This window comes from Mytilus galloprovincialis, chromosome 12, assembly GCF_965363235.1.
Source record: "Mytilus galloprovincialis chromosome 12, xbMytGall1.hap1.1, whole genome shotgun sequence".
NCBI classification, from domain to species: Eukaryota; Metazoa; Mollusca; class Bivalvia; order Mytilida; family Mytilidae; genus Mytilus; species Mytilus galloprovincialis.
The window spans coordinates 47104123-47111500 of record NC_134849.1 but is presented as its reverse complement, the minus strand read 5'-3'; the positions used below and the strand labels follow the sequence as shown (position 1 = coordinate 47111500).

The window sequence follows — 7378 nt, the reverse complement described above, 5'->3', positions numbered from 1 at the left end:
GTATGATTTTTAATTTTAGTTTCTTGTATATAAATCGGAGTTTAGTATGACGTTCATTATCACTGTACTGGTATACATGTTTTTAAGGGGCCAGCGCTGCATTGGAGACCCCATTGGTGGTCTTCGGTTGTTGTCTGCTCTATGGTCGGGTTGTTGTTGCTTTGACACATTCCCTATTTCCTTTCAACATCATTCAGTTTAAAAGATGTATAATGAAGCATGTAATGCATTTGTCTTAGTCGCATAGAACCAAAGAAAACAGTATTTTAATGATAAATGGAGAAATCAAACGTCAATATACCATTTAACTGTAAGACTTTAATTTATATTGAGAAATGTATAACATGTTTAACTGTTACATCCAAAAAGTAAAATAACAAAATTACCGAACTCTGAGGATATTCAAAACGGCAAGTTGCTACACAAATTGCAAGATCAAAAGCTTAAACTCCTCAAACGAATGGATATCAGCTGTCGTATGCAATTGGTCTTCATAATAGAAAAAAACAAACAGCTTGTACAATTTAATTACCATATACTTTATTGACGACGAAAAATTCTTTTTAAAAGAAATAAACATTGTTGCCGAAACCTGTCACTAAGAAAACTGTAAATGACAGGATTTGCTGCACTGCTAAGTAAATATGATCTCAGGAAAAGTTGATAAAAAGCCTTCTCTGTGTTTGACAATTTGGAATAGAAATCATCTGGACTTACGTTTCGGAGTATAGCAATCGCACAGTAAGGTGCAAAGGTCAACATGAAAACTATAGTAACAACAAATAGCATAAACGTCGTTTTTCCTGCTTTATAAACTTTCCCGTGTACCGCGGAATCTTTTGGCATGTTAGACTTCTTTGTTGAAATATTTGATTGTTTAGTAAATGGTAAATCATCTGAGGTAGTAACATACTGGTCAATGTGCTTGAATCCGTTTAATTGAACATTTTTATTTTTATCCAAGGCATCAAACGAGGAAAAATTGCTATTATTAAATGTAATATGTGAAATGTCGATAACGTTTTTGGGTTTAAACTGAGTGTTTCGTTTACCTGTAGGCAATCGCATACTCGAAAGATTTCGATTTCCGACCACTTTCTTTCCAAGTATGCTATATAAGATAATAAAAAACATGTCGAATAGTAAATGTAATGATGTCAAGAACATTGATAAGATGAATGGATATTTGGTGTGCACGAAATTGTCTTCAATCAGGCAGGTTTTCCCGTGTATCCCTGGTGTTAATGGCAGGGTTTGCGTGCCATATAAAATAATTCCTGGAGTCGAGATCAGAGTGGCAAGAAAAATTGAGACGATAACAAACTTTGTAGCTGTAGTTGCAGTAAATCGGTATTTACTTTGACTATATTTTATTCCGATAAATCTATCAACGGCTATCCCTAGGAGTACAAATGATGATGCGGCATTTAACACCATAGCAACATAACGGGATAATTTGCATATCCAAGGGTGGTCGAATACTACGAAATATCTTAAAAGATAAATCTCCATAGGGACCGATAATATACAGTTGAGAATATCTAACCAAGCTAGAGTAATAATAAAAATATCGGAGGATTTCTTCTCGCGTGATTTTATATTACCGGCAATATTCCTCTCCTTCGTATGATAGATATAACTTACTAAGAGGTTTCCAGGAAGTCCAATAATCAGTAAAATGCTTAAATAAATCAAAGATGGTAACAGTGTTTTCTCGTATACTTTGTCATTAATCATCCTTAGATAGAAGTCGTGTACCTCACGCGAAAGAACCGTGATAGATTTGGCTGTAGTTGAAACCTTTGATGCATTATCTAGACTGGTAAGTGTTGAAGTAATGTTATCGTCTGATGTGGAAATCCATGCAGTTGACGAAATAAATGCCAAGTGCGAAGACGACTGCATTCTTTAATATCTGTAATTATAATCAAAATCAATTACTTAAAATACAATCAAAAACGTATTGGAAATTCGAAAATGCATTTGCGTTATCTTGATCATCCTTCCAAAGACGTCGAATCGTTTTAAAATACGATTCAGTGCATCTACAATCATATATAACAATAGAGGATAAGATAATGAAAGTGCGACCATTAACCTTGAAAGAACCATTGCAATACATCTCATGATGTTGGTCAATCCACAGATACGGCCTCTTGTTTTCCAAATACTGTATTGGAAAAAGACTTAACTACATTAATTTCATTATTTACATTATGTCCATGCAACAGACATACATCATTGTTAAATTTGTTAAAAGGGATAAGTTCACACCAATTTTGCCTCGAATACACTTATCAGTTATTAGATGAGAGTTTCTATCTGTTTAAAGTCTCTTGTTATAATTTTTGCATCTTTTAAGTATTAAATTTTTGTTAAAAATAAACAAGGAAAACTTTATAGTTACTCTTACTTTCAAAGAATTACACTGAAATAGTTAGAAAAAATAGTGAAAAATACCGAACCTGGCTTGCCATAAACTAGGTTATAGCAACCTTGTGTTTAAGAAAAAAATGATTAAAGTGTTTTGTTAGAAACATTTAAAAATGAATCTAGTTACATGACTTTACTTTGTATCCAATCAACTGAGTGAGAAACAACCCTTGACAATATTAATTTCAGATCTCTTGATTTAGAATTCGAATTGAATGCCTTGATTGTTTTACATGCAATATTTCTTGATTAAAATTGGTAAGCAATCTGTATAGGAATAATCATTTTAATTTCCGATGTTGGTTTCTTATAACTATTATAAATAATTATCGTATTGTCCTGAAACGAATTCTTCTAGGTTTCTTGCAGTTGATTAATTTCCCAGCATGCCTTGAGGGATTGTGAAACTCTTTTTACATTTTTCAAGTACTAAACTTTTAATGGTATATTCGCGAAAGACAAAACTCTCAGTTTTGGATTTTGTTTCGACTCACTAAGTCTCTTTCTGTTTGTTTTAAAGGGAATAAAATATTTGTGTGTTCAAAATATGAAAAGAAGTCTTTAACTCAAAACAAGTCATCGTAAATTAATAATAAGGGCATTAGCTACGAGAAACCCCAAAAAAATCAATAAATGATTTTTTTTTGTTCAGTTGTGAATGAAAGTACAATAGTGTAATAATGAGGACGGTCCCATCTATTAAAAATTAGACGTTAGGAAGCATCAAACAATTTAAGAAAGCTGCTGTCTCAGGTTAATTGTAGTAACAAAATTAAAAGTACATTTTCAACTTTCATAACTATTTTTTGTTATCAATAGCGCAATGAAAAGGATTGGTCTTAGTTATTCCACTTTCACCAATAATGTTGATTTTTTTTCAAGTTGGAATGGCGTTTCGATTTAATGATTTTAAAAAAATCCTATAACTGTAAGCTGTTTTCATTTAATGATACCTCAGCTTAAAGTATTCGGTTAAAGGATGTTGATGAGAAATATGCCTAAAACGTCTAACACCATAATGCATGTTATATATAGTTCCATAGTACATTTCATACATGGCCACATATCAAGAAAATATCAGTATTCGGTTAAGGTGAACATTACTAGCCATGAATCTTATACGCATGTTAACATGAAGCCTGATTATTATTTTAATTTGCAGTTCCTACGTAAATTGCAAGGGAAATTTTAGAGGAATAAATATGGATCATATTAGTAACATGGATAACACCACTGCGATCTTACATCTTCCAGACCATTTTCGTGGTTTTCTATCTTTAATGTGAAATGCATTCGCGAATGACCGAAGCGCGAAAAAAGTCTTGATTAAAAATACATTGAATGTGTGTGCGTAACGTCATATTATCCAAATAAGTGGTGAAAGTTTCAACGTACGTTACATTCTGGTTGAATCGATTTCATAGCTTGGTATCCTTTTTTCCCTATTGTAAGTCTGTGTTATTTTGCCTAGTGATACATGCACTTAGCAGGCGTCGATATCCGGTCTCGCTTGGTTTGGAAATAATAAAATACTGGTACTAGTACTTAATAGGTTTTTCATGATATGTATATTTAAATGTTCATGCCCTACGTATGATATCAGAGGGGTATTATATTTTTGGGATGTGTGTCCGTCTGTCCCGCTCCAGATTAAAGTTTTTGGTCAAGGTAGTTTTTGAGGAAGTTGAAGTCTAATCAACTTGAAATTTAGTACAAATGTTCCTTATAATATGACCTGTAAATGTAATGCCAAATTAAAGGTTTTGTCCTATTCCCATGGTCCACTGAACATAAAAAATGATAGCGCGAGTGTTGCATCTGTGTATTACGGACATATTCTTCTTTTAAATCTGAAGGTATAGTCATTTCATTTACGATAAACAATAAGCACTAGCTATAACTACAGTTAATAACTCGGTCCAACTCAAAGTTAAAACTTATATCCAGATGTAGTGATCCTACGACACATTTTTCACACAGTTTGACTCGGCATTTACAATAAGGGCAGAATATTTTTTAATCGTATCATTCACTGCAGATATTTAGACACTGCGTGACATTAAAAACTTTAAACACAACAATTAATTTAGGATATGCTCTATTTATCTATAAACTTTCTTCTTTGAAAATTGCATGTATTTTAACGGTCATTTCAAAATTGGCAGCAAACTGACATTTTTTAATTGAAAGCAATTAATCAATTTATTATGATTATAATTTTTTGTATAAATTCTAGCTCAAAAGCTATAATCTCGAAATTTGTCAATTTATCCCTTTTTTGATAATTTTTTTCTTTTTAAAAACGACAAGTATATTCCTCTTAAAAATATTAATGCTTTTAATAATTAATTTTGGTATCATATGATGCATTCTTAACTTATAATTACGACATGCAAATGTTGATGGACGGAAAGACGTACAGGACATGACTGACTAAGTAAAACAAAGCATTGAACCAACACACTTGTTCGACATAACAAATAGCAAAAGCCGAAGTGAATCCGGAAAAGGACATGGAAATCCGTAATTTTGCTGTGCCATTTATGCAAAAAATTTCAATATAATTTCCAAATGATTTGAAGACTTTAAATAGTTGGTGCTATGAAAAATAAGTGACATTGAATTGTTCACCATTTCAAAAAGATGGAACCGAACTTATTCGATCATAAATAATATTTCAATTTTGACCCATTTTCTGGTTAAATTACTTCAAAAATAATTTTGAAGGGCCACTTGAAATATTAATATAAATCGACATTGTTCAGAGAATAGTAATTAAGTCATTCATACAAGGAAAAAATGTTTGTTAACATTGTCTGGGTCAGTGAAATATTGAAATGAAATCTGTTTGTTTTTTTTAACTTTTCTGTTGACATTAGGTTAAAGTTTTCTAATTTTTTTTATTTAACGCGATGTTAATAAATGAAGATATCGACGATACAATACAAATACTGATAAGCTATAATTTTAAATACATATGCATTTTGTGTATTGACTTTCTAAATACTAAATTATTTGTGAAATATGAAGACCTATTTCAATACATTATACTGAATATAATTTCAGATTCAAATGGTAATCGGTAAATAATAATTAAAAGTAGGATAGTTGAAATATAGGATTGCATGCAAACAACAGTTAAAAATTACCTTAATTATTCCAAACTGTCTGTTTAAATTAACTCCTAAATCGTTTCACAGGTTGATTATAAATGCATTGAAAACAATTGCACTATTAACTTATATATTCCTGTTAGCCAATGGGATAACGCTGTCCTTAACGTGACCATGCAATTCCTCGATAGTAAATTGAAAATTAAATTATCGTGCTGTGATAAGATGTTGTTATACAATTGTGCTATATAATGTGTCGATATCAAAGCAGTTTGCAGATAAAGTTTTCAAGGTTAATTTTGTACTGTAATGTTGGGTAACATTTATATCACAATAAATCAATGATATGATCTTTATTGTAATATCAACATAATTAGTAGCGACAAAAACAAAAACAAAATTTAGAAAAGAAATAACAATCTTAGATAAATGAAATTTTCAAACTTTAGGTTTGCAGTAGAATCTGTTTTTAAGTTAATGGCGGATGTTCTTCAAATTCAAAATCTTGTAAAGATGGCCCAAGTAACAAGTTGGAAAAAGTGAACAAACATGATTATCTTTTAACTATATTGGTTCATTTTGTTTCCTCTTGGTACATATGCAATCACAACATATTTACGACAGTGCAAATTACTAATTATATTGTAATGCAAACATCATAAATATGGATGGTTTTCCGTAGTCAGGAGAGTAACTTCCAGTTTTATTTCTAGTTATAAAATGTTAAGTACGCAAGTCTAATTGCATGAAAATTTAAAAACAGAAGTTTAATGAGTTTTTAGAAGGCGTTATCAGTGATTGGATGGAACAGAGATAGAGCTATATTAGTCAGCTAGATTTCCATCGCGGATAGAACTATTAATCATTTTCAATGTTGTCATTAACCTTTTCAAACTTTTTATTTGAACTAACGGGACCGTTTTGAACTAACTTGGTTGCATCCTTATAGTTTCTTGTTTTAATACGGTGTCGTGTAGGTTGACAATATCTATATATTGATTGGTTGTGTTTTTCGTAATGTTCATGTTCATACATTTCACCTTATATTCGGGTTGTGGACTAATTAAAAATGAAACCTATTAGAAAGGTTCAGAACAATTCATTGACTGAAATAATGGCGGGAAAATTGTAGTACCACTTTTAAAAAAAGGGGGTCATGCTGGATAGAGCACAAGCAGGACGCGTTTTGTGACTTTTAATAGATAGAACGCGTGACGCGTTCTCTACACAAGGCATAAGATTATAAAAATATTTCGATAAAGAAAAATTCCAAACAAACAAAATTGTTTCCGATCTTCATCACTTCCTAAATTTTGCCATTGATAAAGATTTAAAAAATGCCAAATGAGAATTTTATTCGATTTAATCATATTAGAAAACAAATAAGCATGGACACATATGTCCTACTATGACTCCAATGAGTCGCTTTGGACGTTAATCCACTTGACTGTTGCTAAGATTTTGTCGGCCAAAAAAAACTTGTCAGATAGTTCAAATAACATTAAATGGTACCATTTGTAATGTGCATTTCGACAATTACCGATTATTCATATTCGAGACCAAAAAGTTTGAACATACGAAAATTAAGAACAAACAACATAGAGCACATGTAAATTAAAATACAAAGTGATTAAAACATACTGATTACAAAATCTAATTATCAATTTTTGATTAACTCATGACTTCTTGTCAGGCTGAATTGATCTAACCAAACTTGAGGAAAGTTCTGTAGAGGCATTTTATCTATTTAAAATTATGACTGTTGCAGTCTTTGATTGATATACATACAAGTGTACAATTTTACTTTCCTATTTCATGTATTTGTTATTGGT

The 7378-nt window shown here is 31.2% G+C and overlaps 1 long non-coding RNA gene across 1 annotated transcript; it reads right to left on the bottom strand.

Moving 5' to 3' along the window:
* Positions 1–523: 523 nt before the first annotated feature.
* On the bottom strand, positions 524–5713 carry LOC143055384 (uncharacterized). The gene is made up of 2 exons (XR_012972012.1): positions 5583–5713; positions 524–1915 (listed from the first exon to the last, which is right to left on the bottom strand). It is a non-coding gene; the product is annotated as an uncharacterized LOC143055384 (long non-coding RNA).
* Between the last annotated feature and the right edge of the window lie 1665 nt (positions 5714–7378).